We start from the raw sequence: 17,854 nt of genomic DNA, 5'->3' as shown, positions 1-17,854 counted from the left end.
AGTATATAAGAACATTAGAAGATCAGGTCCATTTAGTCCAGTGTCTTGTAATGCAGGAATCTTCCACCCAACATGGGACTCGAACCCAGGACCCCAAGATAAAGTCTCGTGCTCTACAGACCAAGCTGTCCCAGGCTAGGGTTAGACCCAAACAGTTAGGATCAAGCAGTGCCATGCGTCTAATTAATCTGTATCCCGATTTCTGTCTAAAAAACAATAAATTTGTCAGTCTTCATTGTGTCACAAGACTCTGCGTTGTCTTTTTTTCCTGCAAGAGAGTTAAATCAGTTAGAGTGAGCAAAAGCTGAGCTTACATACAGTGACCATTAGGTGGCAGCCAAGGCCTATCCACAAGGGATATTTTAGCAAATACAGATTTGATTCCCCTCAGAAGTCTTGCACCTTCCTTGTACGGCTTTCATCATGTTTTGAAGATATATTATGACATTAAAAGTGTGTTCTTTTACCCTGACCTTTGAAACCTGATACCCCATCTTAGCCTTCTGATTCCAAATTGTGAGAGATATACATATACAGTTTTTCAAATTACAGTTTTACACATATCCAACATATGACATAAAAACAAGGTTTCTAAGGACTCTTCTGGAATTCTCCCCTCCCCTTTGTGGGTCCTATTGTTAGTCATCTCTTCCTGCATCTTTTATGTTAATTCACATCTTTGATATCTCCATTATATCCAAAATTCACCATTAAACTGCAAGTGTTATTCTAATCCTACTAACAATTTTAACTGTTTACAATGGTTTTTAAGATAAATTTTAAAAATTTCCCCATTCCTTATTGACATTTTAGTCTTCCTGATTTCTGATTCTTCCGGTCATTTTTGCTGTTTCGCCGTAATCCAACAACTTAATCTGCCATTCTTCTCTGGTCGGGACTTTTATCTTCTTTCCATCTCTGATTCAAAATTGTCTTCCTTGGGTTGCAGCCCTTGCTACTCCTCCTACTCAGAGTAGACCCGTTGATGTTAACAGGCCTGACTAACCAAGGCTTGTTCATTTCAGGGGGTCCATAGAGTAGAACGTAGAACTCAACACTAAATACACACCATGCATTTAAAGCACAGGACTTCTCCCAAAGGAATTCTGGGAACTGTAGTTTGTTAAGCATGCTAAGGTAAAGGGACCCCTGACCATTAGGTCCAGTCGTGACCGACTCCGGGGTTGTGGCGCTCATCTCGCTTTATTGGCTGAGGGAGCCGGCATACAGCTTCCAAGTCATGTGGCCAGCATGACTAAGCCGCTTCTGGCGAACCAGCGCAGCGCACGGAAACGCCGTTTACCTTCCCGCCGGAGTGGTACCTATTTATCTACTTGCACTTGATGTGCTTTCGAACTGCTAGGTTGGCAGGAGCAGGGACCGAGCAACGGGAGCTCACCCCATCGTGGGGATTCGAACCGCCAACCTTCAGATCGGCAAGTCGTAGGCACTGTGGTTTAACCCACAGCACCACCTGCATCCCTTTCATATACTGTAGTATTTTTTAAATTGCCAAAACCCATCCTAGGATAAGACGATAAGAAGAACCTTCTGGTCCTTCTAAGCCAGCCTCCTGTTCTAATAGCAGCCACCAGCTGCCCCAAAGGGAAACCCGCAAGCAGGATTCGAACACAAGATCCCTCTCCCCTCCTTTGGTTTCCAGAAACTGGCATTCAGAAGCATCACTGCCTCCATCTGTGATGGGCACGGCATAGTCATCCTGGCTAGGAGCCATCAAGAGTTTTATCCTCTATGCATTTGCCTGGTCCTCTTTTAAAGCCATCCAGATCAGTGGCCATTACCGTCTCCTGTGGCAGGGAGTTCCACAGTTTAACTTTGTGCCGCATGACGGAGCAGTTTCATTTGTCCTCAATCTTCCAACGTTCAGCTTTATGGGACGCCCAGACTTTTCTCTCTCTGCCTTCTCCACGGCACACTATAATTATTATTATTATTATTATTATTATTATTATTAATTATTTGTACCCGCCCATCTGGCTGGGTTTCCCCAGTCACTCTGGGTGGCTTCCACAGAGACCAAAAATACACTAAAATGTCACACATTAAAAACTTCCCTAAACAGGGCTGCCTTCAGATGTCTTCTGAATGTCAGGTAGTGGTTTATCTCTTTGACATCTGGTGGGAGGGCGTTCCACAGGGTGGGTGCCACTACCGAGAAGGCCCTCTGCCTGGTTCCCTGTAGCTTTGCTTCTCGCAATGAGGGAACCGCCAGAAGGCCCTCGGGGCTGGACCTCAGTGCCCGGGCAGAATGATTGTTGTGGAGACGCTCCTTCAGGTATACTGAAACTTCTAACATGTCAATCTTGCCTTTTTTCTAAACCAAAAAGCCCCTCTAAACCAAAAAGCTGACTCCGTTCCTCACAGGGGTGTCATGGGTGGGGGTGGAGATGTGGAGTGTAATTTTGCCCCCTCAAATCTGAACCAGACTCGACCAGATGCCCAATTTCATTTCGGAAGTTTGCTTTCCAACATGTATATCTTTATTGTTTTAAAATAGATACAGTGGTACCTCGGGATGCGAACGGGATCCGTTCCGGAGCCCCGTTCACATCCTGAACAGAACGTAAGACGCGACGGCACATCTGCGCATCCACGGGTTACGTTTTGCCGCTTCTGCGCATGTGCGTGATGTCATTTTGAGTGTCTACGCATGCGCGAGCGGCGAAACCCGGAAGTAACACGTTCTGTTACTTCCGGGTTGCCGCAGAGCACAAATTCAACCCGAGGTATGATTGTACATTTTTGCTAGGAAAGCAAACCAACCAACAGAGAAACATACAATCAAATAAACAAACTATAAATTGACAGACAGTAGCAATATATCAAGGGACGCGAGTGGCACTGTGGGTTAAACCACAGAGCCTAGGACTTGCAGATCAGAAGGTCAGCGGTTCGAATCCCCGCAACAGGGTGAGCTCCCGTTGCTCGGTCCCTGCTCCTGCCAACCTAGCAGTTCGAAAGCATATCAAAGTGCAAGTAGATAAATAGGTACCGCTCCAGCAGGAAGGTAAACGGCGTTTCCGTGTGCTGCTCTGGTTCGCCAGAAGCGGCTTAGTCATGCTGGCCACATGACCCGGAAGCTGTAGGCCGGCTCCCTTGGCCAATAAAGCGAGATGAGCGCGGCAACCCCAGAGTCTGTCATGACTGGACCTAATGGTCAGGGGTCCCTTTACCTTTATCTTTAGCAATATATGAAACACACAATTCTTATAACTAACATCCTTTGTCCTCCCAATGATGTGAACAATTGTAAAACTAGAAATTAAAAACGACTTCCAATTAGTCTTGCTGTACTTTATCTGTGGATTATCTTATACCGCACAGTTACATATTTCTTATATCGTTTCTGTTAACTTCCCTATAAACTTATATTTATACAATGCAAGGTTCATCGGAAGTTTGCTTTCCATAGTTGTTTCCCTGCTTTGCCTGCAGCAGAGAGATTCTGGTCTGTGGGCTCCTTTCCCTCCTTCTCATTAGCTAAACTCCCAGGCATCCTTTTTTTCCACACAAAACCTCCCTTTATCAGGCCCAATAAAGGGCCGAAAGCAGCAAAGGCTGGGGGGGGGGGAGCTGAGCACAGAGGGGGGGGAGCGTGTCACCACTTCTGCATGTCAGATGATGCCAAGGAAAACTTGCTCCACACCCATGTGGGTTTGGCAACACCCAGCGTGCCATTTCCATCAGACGGAGCAGAAGACCGGGAGGTTAAAAAGACAGTGGAGGAATGGAATGTGCCCTTAGAGGCTCCTGCCCAAATGAAGAGCCACACTAGTTGGACCTGAAAAAGGATAAAAGAGTTTCAGGAAATAATCCATAATGAATTGAAAAAAATGTTTAAAAGTATTTTTCAAAAAAACCAGCAACACAAAACCAGAGTCCTTTTCGTTGGGGATAATTCTTTTTAAAAAAAATTAAAAAATTGTGTTTTCCATATTTATCACAATCACATTCTGTTACATAATTCTATAACTTAAAACATTGCTCAAATTGAGCATCGACTTCCTTCCCTCCCTCTTTCTGACTTCCAGACATCCTTACTAAATTCTTAGCATTTCTATAGCCACTTTTTTACCTTCTATCTTCTTTTAATATTTCACCTCATTATATGTAAATCCGTTCCTTATATTCACATTACAAAACGTTTCAGCTCAAGCCTACAAACGTTTTCAGATGTTTACAATGCTCTTTCATATAAAATATAAATTTGCTCCAGTCCTTTTGAAACAGTTCATCGCGTTGATTCCAGATCTTCCCCGTCAACTTTGCCAACTCTACGTATTCCACCATCTTGATCTGCCATTCTTCCAATGTTGGAAGTTCCTGCTGCTTCCATTTCTGAGCCAGAAGTATCCTTGCAGCCGCTGTGCATAAACAAATTTACCGGTACATCTTTTTTTGGAATTTCCTCTCCAATTAAACCTAACAAAAATGCCTCTGGTATTTTATTGAAATTATATTTAAAAACCTTTTTTAATTAATTGTATATTATTTCCCAGAAGGCTTTCACCTTGGTACAAGTCCACCACATGTGAAGGAAATTCCCCTCCTTCTCCTTACATTTCCAACAGTCTTTATCTTGATTTCTATACATTTTAGCAAGTTTTGGGGATAATTAAGAAGGAAATTCCCAGGTGTCAAAAACGGTTATTTATGTATGCCACTACTGTGGCCCGTGTTCTGTTAGCCCAAAAATGGAAAACGAGTGAGTTCCCGACCTAAGAAGAATGGCAACTTAAGCTGACGGAATATGCGCAGCTTGCGGACCTAACAGCTAGGATAAGAGAACAAGAAGAACATACGTTTAGAGAAGATTGGAAACTGTTTATTGAATATATGGGGGGAGATTGTGTACACTTAAAACGTTGGCAGCACTAAGATAAATTCAACAATGTAAATAAGTTTTGACGGATGTAATAATGGAATACTGAATGGATTTGTTTATGTGAAATATGCAGGGATTTATGTTGTGCAAAATGAGTCATGGAAAGAGAAGAAGGGAAGTATTGATATGATCGACAAAGAATTGATGCTTTTGATATATGGTGCTGGAGGAGACTCTTGAGAGTCCCATGGACTGCAAGAAGATCAAACCTCTCCATTCTTAAGGAAATCAGCCCTGAGTGCTCATGGGAAGGACAGATCCTGAAGCTGAGGCTCCAATACTTTGGCCACCTCATGAGAAGAGAAGACTCCCTGGAGAAGACCCTGATGTTGGGAAAGATGGAGGGCACAAGGAGAAGGGGACGACAGAGGACGAGAAGGTTGGACAGTGTTCTCGAAGCTACCAGCATAAGTTTGACCAATCAGACTGCTGCATTCTGAATCCTATTGTTCTAGGACCAATCAGACTGCTGCATTCTGAATCCTATTCAACTCAGTACATAACAAGTAGAATGCGTCCTTTTATTTAAATGCATCTCTGGGTTATTTGTGGGGCCTGCCTGGTGTTTTTACATGAGTAGAACGCGCGCTTTTATTTAAAATGCCTCTCTGGGTTATTTGTGGGGCATAGGAATTCATTCTCCTTCCCCCCAAAAAAATATAGTCTGGCCCCCCACAAGGTCTGAGGGACAATGGACCGGCCCACGGCTGAAAAGGTTTGCTGACCCCTGCACTAGGCTGTCCTCACATCTCCTTCACAAAGCCCAGTGTCTCACTTACAGAGCTCTAGGAAGGCAGAGCAAGGGCTGGGGTGGGGTGGGGTGGGGTGGGGTGGGGGGAGTGTCAAATGTTGCCCAGGGCCAAAAAAAAAAAAAAAAGGCCTCAAGGGCCACATGCAGCCCTCAGGCCACACATTGAACCACCCTTTTCTAAAGCAAGGGTAAGAAACGCATGGTCCTTGCCAAACTATAACTCCCATCACCATCACCATTGACCATTGGCCCTGCAGGCTGCTGAGGCTTATGGGAGTTGGATTCCATCTATGCCTAGAATATCACAGGCAGGCTATGAAGGACTTACTCACAAAGTTATTGACAGCTGCAAGAATTATGATAGCCAGGAAGTGGAAGGGGCAAGCGGAATATAAAATGGAAGGGTGGTATAAAGAGGTGTGTGGGATATAACTATGAATGATAAATTGACAAGTGCCATTAAGGTAAGACTGGGAATATGCAGGAGAAATGATTTTGAGGAGATGTGGAAGGTGTTTGTCAAATTTGTGCTGTTAAAACGGAAAGGGGTCAAACCATCGCAAGAGGCGTTGAAATTTTGGGAGGTTGGATAGTTGCAATGGAATGGTCTCAGGGGTGGGGTGCACATTTTTATTCTTATTTATGTATGCTTATTACTTTGTAATAATTTATGTACGGTTAATTTATGTATCTTATTTATGTATGATTATTAAGTGTTGGTGTTGGCCTTTAAAGCCCTAAACGGCCCAGTATACCTGAAGAAGCGTCTCCACCCCCATTGTTCTGCCCGAACGCTGAGGTCCAGCGCTGAGGACCTTCTGGCGGTTCCCTCATTGCGAGAAGCCAAGTTACAGGGAACCAGGCAGAGGGCCTTCTCGGTAGTGGCGCCCGCCCTGTGGAACGCCCTCCCACCAGATGTCAAAGAGAAAAACAACTACCTGACATTCAGAAGAAAACTGAAGGCAGCCCTGTTCAGGGAAGTTTTTAATGTGTGACATTTTAGTGTATTTTTGGTCTTTGTTGGAAGCCGCCCAGAGTGACTGGGGAAACCCAGCCAGATGGGCAAGGTACAAATAATAAATTATTATTATTATTATTATTATTATTATTATTATTATTATTTGTCAAATAAAGAAGAAGAATATCACGGGTTTCCCATTGCTGCCATCACTTGCCATCACTTGCCATTACTGTCCCAGCCTACCTTCAATGTCAGAACAGGAACCACCAGCTGTGCCATCTGGGGCTGCTAGAAATTGGAATCTAACTGGGAGGGCACCAGGTTCCCCCTCCCCAAACCAGACCGTCACTTGCCTTTGCTGACCCTCACTACCTCCTTCACAACTTTTCCAATGCAGACGTTTGCTGGAGCACAACTCTCAACCACTGGCCATCTTGGCTGCTTTGAGTTTGGCAGTACCACGTCGGCCATCCCTGTTCCGCAGACGCCATTAAGCCCATCTTTGCAAAGGAGCCTCAAACAACATCTGACGTCTGTGGCCCAGCTGGGTCTTGGAGGTCCTATTTGCCTGCTTCTATTTGTGCTCCAAACTCTGGTGCGCTGGAGCAGTAGGCAGCCCATTAGCTGATTCAGCCGAACTCCAGAAACTAAAGGCTGGGCTAATTACCCCAGTATTTGGGGAAAGGGGCTCGGAGCTGGGGGGAAGCAAAGGCAGCGGGGGGGTGGTGCTTTCTGGATCCAAAGGGTCTCCAGACAACACCATGTCCCAAGGGGATATTTGTGCTGTGTTTTAATGAGGTGAGCAAAACGGAAGGGGGGGGGTCACGCTTTTCAAAACCAAGTGTCCACAAAAGCTGGCTAATTAAAAGCACCTTTTGAGAGTTTCAGCAGGATGTGGAGTGGGTGGGAAAAGGAAGGAAGGAAGGAAGGAAGGAAGGAAAGAAAGAAGAAAGGGGCACAAATTCTGATCTTGGAGAATTCAAGCCATACCCACCGTGATCTTCTCCCGGGTTCTGTTAGCTGGGGTGGGTAAACAGGGGTCCCCTCCGGTTGCTGCCAGACTCCATCTCCCATCAACCCCAGCCAGCACAGCCCAATGGTCAGGGATGGGGGGAGCTGTAGTCTAGCAACATCACAGGTTCCCCCCATTCCTACATTAAAAGTTGTGATGGAAGTTGCAAGGGGCAGTAAAGGCAAGCGATAGCCAGAATGGTGATGGAGGGAACTGGTGGCAGTAAAGGCAAGTGATGCCTAGAGTGGCAATGGAGATCACTAGGGGCAGTAAAGGCAAGCCATAGCCAGAGTGGCGATGGAGGGAACTGGTGGCAGTAAAGGCAAGTGATGCCTAGAGTGGCAATGGAGATCACTAGGGGCAGTAAAGGCAAGCCATAGCCAGAGTGGCGATGGAGGGAACTGGTGGCAGTAAAGGCAAGTGATGCCTAGAGTGGCAATGGAGATCACTAGGGGCAGTAAAGGCAAGCGATGGCCAGAGTGGCGATGGAGGGAGCTGGTGGCAGTAAAGGCAAGTGATGCCTAGAGTGGCAATGGAGATCACTAGGGGCAGTAAAGGCAAGCCATAGCCAGAGTGGCGATGGAGGGAGCTGGTGGCAGTAAAGGCAAGTGATGCCTAGAGTGGCAATGGAGATCACTAGGGGCAGTAAAGGCAAGCCATAGCCAGAGTGGCGATGGAGGGAACTGGTGGCAGTAAAGGCAAGTGATGCCTAGAGTAGCAATGGAGATCACTAGGGGCAGTAAAGGCAAGCCATAGCCAGAGTGGCGATGGAGGGAGCTGGTGGCAGTAAAGGCAAGTGATGCCTAGAGTGGCAATGGAGATCACTAGGGGCAGTAAAGGCAAGCCATAGCCAGAGTGGCGATGGAGGGAACTGGTGGCAGTAAAGGCAAGTGATGCCTAGAGTGGCAATGGAGATCACTAGGGGCAGTAAAGGCAAGCCATAGCCAGAGTGGCGATGGAGGGAGCTGGTGGCAGTAAAGGCAAGTGATGCCTAGAGTGGCAATGGAGATCACTAGGGGCAGTAAAGGCAAGCGATGGCCAGAGTGGTGATGGAGGGATCTGGTGGCAGTAAAGGCAAGTGATGGGCTAGTTCCTGGATGGGGAGACTTTGGCCCTCCAGAGACTGTTGGACTCCAATTCCCATCAACTGCAGCTTACATGGCCAGTGGTGAGCGGGATGATGGGAGCTGGACTCCATCAATATCCAGAGGATCCCCCATCTGAGCATTAAAAGAATTGTGATGGAGATAGCGAGGGGCAGTAATGGCAAGCGATGGTCCAGTTTAGAGTCACAGGCTGCAGCAGGGATGGGGAACCTCAAACCTGGGAGTTAGATGTGGCCCTCGGGCCTTTCTATCTGGCCCTTGGAATTCTCCCCAGTACACACACCCCGGACTGCTTTCACTGAGCTGGAATATAAATAAACCACGAGCGCACCCATAAGTCACCTCCGTTTTTAGCAACTTGCTCCCCGTGACCCCGGCAGCAGCAGCGAGGATGGGGAGCGGGCCCATCTCTGGCTCCTATTGGTTGGGGAGATATGGGCAGATCACACGCTATTTCGAGAGGGTGTCAGTTTGTTTTCTGCAGAAGGGAGTCTAAAATTAGAGGCTGGCTTTGGAGACAACCCCCCTACCCCAATGTTTTGGAAAGAGACCCTCGACTTGGGAATGTGTCCCTGGAAGGGCTTGCATGGCCAGCACCGGTGATGTCACCTACCCTATCTAGCCAATGAGGGCTGTTTGATGAGAAGAGGAGAGGTCGGGGGGGGGAGGTGGAAGCCAGGAGTGCTGGATTCTGGTCAAGCCACTGTGTCGGGGCAGGCGGCGCACGAGGCGTTAGGTGTGAGGTTGATATGTCAGCAGCCCGACCTCTTAGTTCAGTCCGATAACGGAACAGCAGCGAGATAATGAAGGACGCCTTTCGACCAGGGCAGTGGGCCAGCAGGGAAGGGCTGTGGCTCAGCGGTAGAACACCTGCTTGGCATGCAGAAGGCCTCCGGTTCAATCCCCACCAATACCTGCGGGCTGTGAAGTGGCACCCTCCTGTTCACTTTATTCAGACCACGAGGACTGCAAACTTGACTTCTTCTTAGGGAATGTGACGTGAATCACTGGGACGAGATGTAGCTCAGTGCTGGAGCATCTGCTTGGCATGCAGAAGGGTCCCTGGCTTGATCCCCAGGTAGGGCTGGGAGATAGCCTGCCTGAAACCAGGGAGAGATGCTGCCTGCCAGCAGCGTAGGCAGTATTGAGCGAGGTGGACCAATTGGTCCAACTCAGTAAAAGGCAGGTTTGAGCCCAACAAGATACCATGGGGACAGCAAGCTTGTTTTCTTTTTAGGGAATGACCACAGTATTTTAATACAGTGGTACCTCTGGTTAAGAACTTAATTTGTTCTGGAGGTCCGTTCTTAACCTGAAACTGTTCATAACCTGAGGTACCACTTTAGCTAATGGGGCCTCCCGCTGCCACTGCGCGATTTCTGTTCTTATCCTGAAGCAAAGTTCTTAACCCAAGGTACTATTTCTGGGTTAGCGGAGTCTGTAACCTGAAGCATCTGTAACTTGAAGCATCTGTAACCTGAGGTACCACTGTACTTTGTTGGAAGCCTCCCAGAGTAGCTGGGGAAACCCAGCCAGATGGGCAGGGTATAAATAATATATTATTACAGTGGTACCTCGGGTTACATACACTTCAGGTTTCATATGCTTCAGGTTACAGACTCCGCTAACGCAGAAATAGTCCCTCGGGTTAAGAACTTTGCTTCAGGATGAGAACAGAAATCGTGCTCTGGCGGCGCAGCGGGAAGCCCCATTAGCTAAAGTGGTGCTTCAGGTTAAGAACAGTTTCAGGTTAAGAACGGACCTCGAGAACAAATTAAGCACTTAACCCGAGGTACCACTGCATTATTATTATTATTATTATTATTATTATTATTATTATTAGTTCATGGTAGAGCACTGAACTTCAATACAGAAGGTCCTGGGTTCAATTTTAAAAGAAGTTTTCCGAAATCAGGGGGAAGGAGATCTGAAGCCTATTACAAAAGACCCGAGAGATGACTTCTCTGTCCCCCATCCCAACCCTAGCAAAAAACCCCAAACAGCAACAGAACAGGAGACAACAAGATCCCAAGATACACACCAGTTGCCAAATTGTTTTAGGGCCCAATTCAAGATGCTTACACTTAGGGCTTTAAAAAGCATCAGCGGGGACACCGGGGGGTCATCTAGTCCAACCCCCTGCAATGCAGGCATCTTTCACTCAATGTGGGGCTCAAACCTACGACCCTGGGATTAAGAGTCTCATGCTCTACTAACTGATCTACCCCCACCCCCATAGCAAATTGTGGTCACTTTCCCTGGGACTCTATGGCGAAAGGTCAGGCGAAAAACCTTAGAAGTAAAATATCGGCACCCTTTCCGGAGGGAGGGAGGGAGGGAGGGAGGAGGTGGCCAAACCACGCTCCTTATCCAAACTCACCTCTGCTCTCGGGATCGCTGATAGCGCTTGTTTCAGAAGGGGTGGGGTGATGTCATGGGGCTTGTATTGCCCCCCACACGTCAACACGCCAGCAGAAAAAAGCCGTTATCCCCAGGCACATGCCATCGCAAAGAATGCCCTCTTGAGCCAATAGGACGGCTTCTATGCCAGGAATTCCTGAAGGGCGATCAGAGAATTTGGGGATGCCTTACACTTTGGGGCTGCACCGACTTCTGTTCCCCTTACCCAAAGGGGAAAAGGGTAAGCTTCTGTGAGTGTGTTCATTATCGTAAGAAGAGCCCGCTGGATCAGGCCAATGGCCCATCCCGCCCAGAAATTTTGTTCTCAGAGTAGCTAACCAGATGCCAGTAGGAAACCCACAATCAGGATTTGAACTCGGGGCGCTTCCTCCCCTCCTGTGGTTTCCAGCAACAGCGGAGGCACGGCGTAGCCACCCTGGCTTATAGCTGCTGATAGCCCTCTCCTCCTCCGTGGAATTTGTCCAGTCCTCTTTTAAAGTCACCCAAATTGGTGGTCATCCCTGGCTCCTGCAGCAGTGAGTTCCATAGTTTAACTTTGCTCTGTGTAAACTTGCTTTTATCCTGTCCCAAATCTTCCAACTTTCAGCTTCACTAGATGCCTGCAAAATTCTGGTGTTTTTAGAGATGGAGGAAAAGCTTTTCTCTATCCACTGAGCATGGTTTTTCCCACGTTGGGCAAAAAATTCCTGCGTTGCAGGGGGTTGGACTAGATGACCCTCAGGTCCCAACTCTACAATTCTATGGTTCTATGATTCTATACACCTCTGTCATGCTTCTCTCACTCAACTTTTTCTTACCTAAAAAGCTCCAAATGTTGCAACCTTTCCTCATAGGCAATTTGCTGAAGCCCTTGATCATTTCAATTTAACTTGTCTACCAGTTTTCCTCTAACCTTTTTGGGGGGGGGATGGGGGGGAGCAGTGACCCGGACTGCCCACAGTTTTCCAAGCATGGTTGCTCCATGGCACTCCTGTCTTCCACTGCCTCCCGCACTTTGGCCAAACTCATGCTGGTAGCTTCGAGAACACTGTCCAACCTTCTCGTCCTCTGTCGTCCCCTTCTCCTTGTGCCCTCAATCTTTCCCAACATCAGGCTCTTTTCCAGGGAGTCTTCTCTTCTCATGAGGTGGCCAAAGTCTTGGAGCCTCAGCTTCAGGATCTGTCCTTCCAGTGAGCACTCAGGGCTCATTTCCTTCAGAATGGAGAGGTTTGATCTTCTTGCAGTCCATGGGACTCTCAAGAGTCTCCTCCAGCACCATAATTCAAAAGCATCAATTCTTCAGCGATCAGCCTTCTTTATGGTCCAGCTGGATGAAATTCCACATTAGAGATTCAGATCCCTTCCTAATAATCCCTAGCATGGAATTTGAATTGACTTTTGTAATCAGGCAGATTTCCTTCCTCCCTCTGACCCGCACCCCACCCTCACAGCTGCCATGAGGAAATATTGCAGTGTTTGGGGACTTTTCAGTTTAGAATATAAATGCAAGTAAGAGGTGGCATATTGAAGTTCATTTGCCACCTAACCAAGGGTGACCAGGCCTGATCCTGTTGCTAAGAAACATCTTTTATTTAAAGTGTTCCAATTGTCCTTATTTTAAAAGATAAAACTGGCCAGAGGAGCTAAAATGTTGGGTCATGTCGACCTCTTGATATGAGAGTGTTATGTTTAAACTGGGTATTTTGGCTTGCTGGCTCCAAGCCATAGGACTGGCCAAAAGCTTCTGGAACATAGTATATGATGAGTTTAAAAAAAAAGTTTAAGTTTAACTTTATGAAAAATACAGAAACTTTTCTACTAGGGATAACGGACACAGGTATAGCAAGAGAAGATCAGAAAATATTCCTCTATGCCACAGGAGCGGCAAGGATTCTAATTGCTAAAAACTGGAAAAAGGAAACTGTGCCAACAAAAAAGGAATGGCAAGAAAAACTGTTAGAGTATATTGAACTGGCTAGATTAACAGAGGCAATTAGAGATCACACTAGACAAGAGTTTCAAAAAGCAAGGGGGAAACGCAGAGTATACTTCACAAAACAGTGCCCTAAAATACATACCTGGATGAATGAGTTGCCGTCTCACTGATGGTGTTGTAGGTTGGGAATTGTGGTCTAAAACCATGGCCACTGGTCCCATCACCTCCTGGAAAACAGTAAGGGAATAAACGAAAGCAGTGACAGATTTTACCTTCTTGGGCTCCATGATCACGGCAGATGGTGACAGCAGTCACGAAATTAAAAGACGCCTGCTTCTTGGGAGAAAAGCAATGACAAACCTAGACAGCATCTCAAAAAGCAGAGACATTACCTTGCTGACAAGGATCTGTATAGTTAAAGCCATGGTTTTTCCAGTAGTGATGTATGGAAGTGAGAGCTGGACCATAAAGTAGACTGATAGCCAGAGAATTGATGCTTTTGAATTATGGTGCTGGAGGAGACTCTTGAGAGTCCCATGGACTGCAAGAAGATCAAACGTATCCATTCTTAAGGAAATCAGCCCTGAGTGCTCACTGGAAGGACAGATCTTGAAGCTGAGGCTCCAATACTTTGGCCACCTCATGAGAAGAGAAGACTCCCTGGAAAAGACCCTCATGTTGGAAAAGATTGAGGGCACAAGGAGAAGGGGATGACAGAGGATGAGATGGTTGGTCAGTGTTCTCGAAGCGACCAACATGAGTTTGACCAAACTGCGGGAGGCAGTGGAATACGGGAGTGCCTGGCGTGCTCTGGTCCATGGGGTCACAAAGAGTCGGACACGACTAAATGACTAAACAACAACAGCATATTCAGGGCTGCTTCTCCCCATTCGTGCCTTAGAGGGACTTACTGTGGAGATGAACATCTGACTTAAGACTTGTTGTTGTTGTTGTTTAGTCATTTAGAGAGGGAGAAAAACTTTCTCTTTTTAAAAATAATTTTTTTATTAAATTTTCTGTTTTACAATTTAAAATACAGTGGTACCTCGGGTTACATACGCTTCAGGTTACAGACTCCGCTAACCCAGAAATAGTACCTCGGGTTAAGAACTTTGCTTCAGGATGAGAACAGAAATTGAGTGGCGGCAGCGGGAGGCCCCATTAGCTAAAGTGGTACCTCAGGTTATGAACAGTTTCAGGTTAAGAACCGACCTCCAGAACGAATTAAGTTCTTAACCTGAGGTACCACTGTACTCATTTTTACATCCTGAAGATATCAGTGACTTCTCTTCTTCTCTTTCCATGGTTCATTTTGCATATCATAAATCCCTGCATACTTTACAAAAACAATGCCATTCAGTATGCCATTATTACGTCCATCAAAACATTTGCACCGTTGAATTTATCTTAACGCTGCCAGTGTTTTCAGCTGTACACAGTTATTTCCCGTATATTCAATAAGCGTTTTCCAATCTTCTCTGAACGTATGTTCTTCTTGTTCTCTTAACCGATGCCCACTCTCTCAGTGCCATGTGCGATTTTATTCGCCTCTGCCTCAGCTCTAAATTAAATTTAAAATTAAATTAAAAAGCCCCCATGAGGCTGAAATCGCCCCATACGTTTTGCAGTTGACACCCATCTTCCCCCCCCCCTACAAATCTGCCAAGATGGTTGCCTCTCTCGGCCAATGTTCAGGCGCTGAAGGCCTTTGGCGCATAAAGATGTGGGGCCCGAGGTGTGAACACAGAGCTGACAGCTTGAGTTATCTCCTGCCCTCGCCCAGACTCCAGACCCTCCAGCCTGCAGAGCCCCTTATCAGGGCTTCCAAAGTGTGAGGTTTCGAAGCTTTGCCTCCTAATCGGCTGGCGTTGACAAGCAACAGTTAAAATATCCTGCCCACCCACTCTCCCAGGCCCCCTAGGAACGCGGTGTGGCACCCCACCCCAGTCTCCAAGCAGTGCGAGACCCCAGTGCTGGATTTACGTATAAGCTAAACAAACTATAGCTTAGGGCCCCACTCTCTTGTTGTTGTTGTTCAGTCATTTAGTTGTGTCCGACTCTTTGTGACCCCATGGACCAGAGCCGGTCCTGATCCCCCGGCGACTCACCGCCCTGTCTCGCCCGAAGGCGATCACTCCTCCTGCGAGTATGCAGGTCTCTCCTTCTCTCAGACCTTAGTCTCTGCAGTTTGGGAGACGTCGGTGGGTTATTAGACCCAGGGGCCACCTCAGCCTCCTCTGACCCAACTGGTAGTGGAGCAGCTGTAAGTGATGGCCCAGCTGAAGGCAACGAGGTAATCCCCGCATCTGGAGCCAGGGCAGGCTCATGCCCATAACTCAACCCAGCTGGTGTTAGTTGCAGGGGAACCTGTGCAGACTGGGACTTTTCAGGATCAAGCCCCAGACTTGGTTCAGATGATGCCTGAGGCAAAGGATCCGGTGCAGACTGAGACGCCTCTGGTTCCGAGTCCGAGCCCGAGTCCCAGGCCATCACACTTGGCATTCCCATGAATTCCAGCGCTACGAGAGAGGAAGAATAAACTTTTCTCTAGCTGCAATTGCTGACCAGCCCCTTAAGCTCCCTGCCTGTAACATTTACCAAGAACCCATTACAGGGCACGAACTCCATTCGCCAGCAGCGATCTCTGTACATGCCCCATTACACACCGGACTGTCTGGAGCTATAGATGCTTTGAGGTGGAATTCAAAAGATCAACAGGACAGAAGGTGCCGGCTGACTCACTTGCAAGAACCCCAGGGGACCCTGCTTTGAACACGAAAGGACAGTTTTCGCTGCTCGTCGGGCTAATGAAACCTTCGCCAGACATTTCTCCTCCAACGGGGTCAAAACAGAAGCCCGTCCACGAAGCACAGACAGTTAACCCCCCAGATAATAGATGCCAGAAACTCAAAAGCAGGCACAGCCACCGTTTAGAGAGGAAAGGGGCAATTCCTTGTAAACAGAGCAGATGTCAATGGGAAGCCATCTTGGAATGCCCTTGTTTGCTACACATTGACCAATGGAATGATTGAACAATCCTATTTATATCTCACCTTTCCTTCTGGGAACGCAAGGTGACATGTGTTGTTCTCTTCGGCTGATGGAGAGGACAGGACCCAAACCACAGGGGTTCATTTGACAAGGAATTGTGGGAATGTTCAGGGTCGCAGGAGAGGATTTATTGTTTATTAATATCCTTCCTAACTTGTACTTGCAATAGCAGAGTTTACATTCCCCTTTTTACGCACATCAGATAACTGGTTGCAGGCTCGTGCGAGCTTCTCGCTATCATACAACTCAATCTGTCTCAGATTGAATTGTACGTTCCTGCTAAGTTCCCTTGAATCCCTCTTACAAAGTAAAAAGACACAACAATCTTATTCAAAGTCAATTAAAGAAGTTTACTCACATCAGTTCACAGTTGGATCCCTGAAGGCAGACCTAGTTACAAATACGTACATGTGGATCTACCCCATATGGGGGAATTATCCCAGTGCTTCTGCTAGCTGAGAGCTAGCAGAGCAGTCCTAGCTAAAAGCTGGTCAAATGACGAAGGAAGTCAAAAAGAGGGAAGGTGTGCTGCGTGACTCGTCCTTTTATTACCTGGACAGGTAGGGTCATGCCTACATTCTATCACATGCAAAAGGAAGGATGCTCCAGCCAGGAGGAACAGGAAGTTTCGACTGGCTGGACCAAACATTCCCTCACATGTCTTCTCTAGCATTGCAAGCAATGTTGTACTTGACTGCTTCTCATGGATCACATCCCACAGGAAAGAGATTCCGACTGAACTCCAGGAATAACTTTCTGGCGGTAAGAACTGTGCAACAGTGAAATGGACTCCCACAGAAGGTGGTGGGTTCTCTTTCCTCAGAGGTTTATAAGCAGAGGTTGGTTGGCCATCTGTGAGGGATGCTGTAGTTGAGATTCCTGCATAGCAAAGGGTTGGACTAGATTACTCTTGAGGTCCCTTCCAGCTCTACGATCCTATGATTAGATGGCTCACTGGCTCTTCTACTCCCCTTACAAAACTAGTCCCAACTTTGTTATGACCCAGGTTCCCCATTGCATGCAAATACAGTGGTACCTCAGGTTACAGACACTTCAGGTTACAGACTCCACTAACCCAGAAATAGTACCTCGGGTTAAGAACTTTGCTTCAGGATGAGAACAGAAATCGCACAGTGGCAGCAGGAGGCCCCATTAGCTAAAGTGGTACCTCAGGTTAAGAACAGTTTCAGGTTAAGAACGGACCTCCAGAACGAATTAAGTTCTTAACCCAAGGTACCACTGTATTTCCACCGGCTTCATCGCTGACCGGGCCACACCTTTCCAAATCAATTTTATCAGCAATTCTGTCGCCCCCTAAAAACTACCAGGGACGTCTCTGCCGAGATGGGAGTCGTGCTGGCAGAGCCTTGGAGCAGTTCCGCCGCCGTAACAGCAGCTCTCTCACATCTTCCTGACCCAAACTCAATCCGCCACCCTGCTGGGCTTCATTAGCGTCAGCAAAATGGTGACAAATGGGCCTGACAGAACTAATCCGGAGCTCTTGGCCATCCAAACCCAGCACTCCAGAACAACCTCCGACCTGCTTTTAAGCTCCAAAGGGCCGCCATCCTCGCCACTCCGAGCCAAGGCAGACTCCAGCGCCAAGAAAGAGACGGAGGGAGGCACAGACGCTGGAACGGCAGGTGGAGACAACTGGTCCATGCAGCCTCCACAGACAGTGGCAGTCTAGCTGGAAAGAGCAGGCGAGGGAGGTTAGCAGTGAGCTTTAAG

The sequence above is a fragment of the Podarcis pityusensis genome (assembly GCF_964106645.2).
Source record: "Podarcis pityusensis genome assembly, contig: HAP1_SCAFFOLD_85, whole genome shotgun sequence".
NCBI lineage: Eukaryota > Metazoa > Chordata > Lepidosauria > Squamata > Lacertidae > Podarcis > Podarcis pityusensis.
This window is presented reverse-complemented; position numbering follows the sequence as displayed.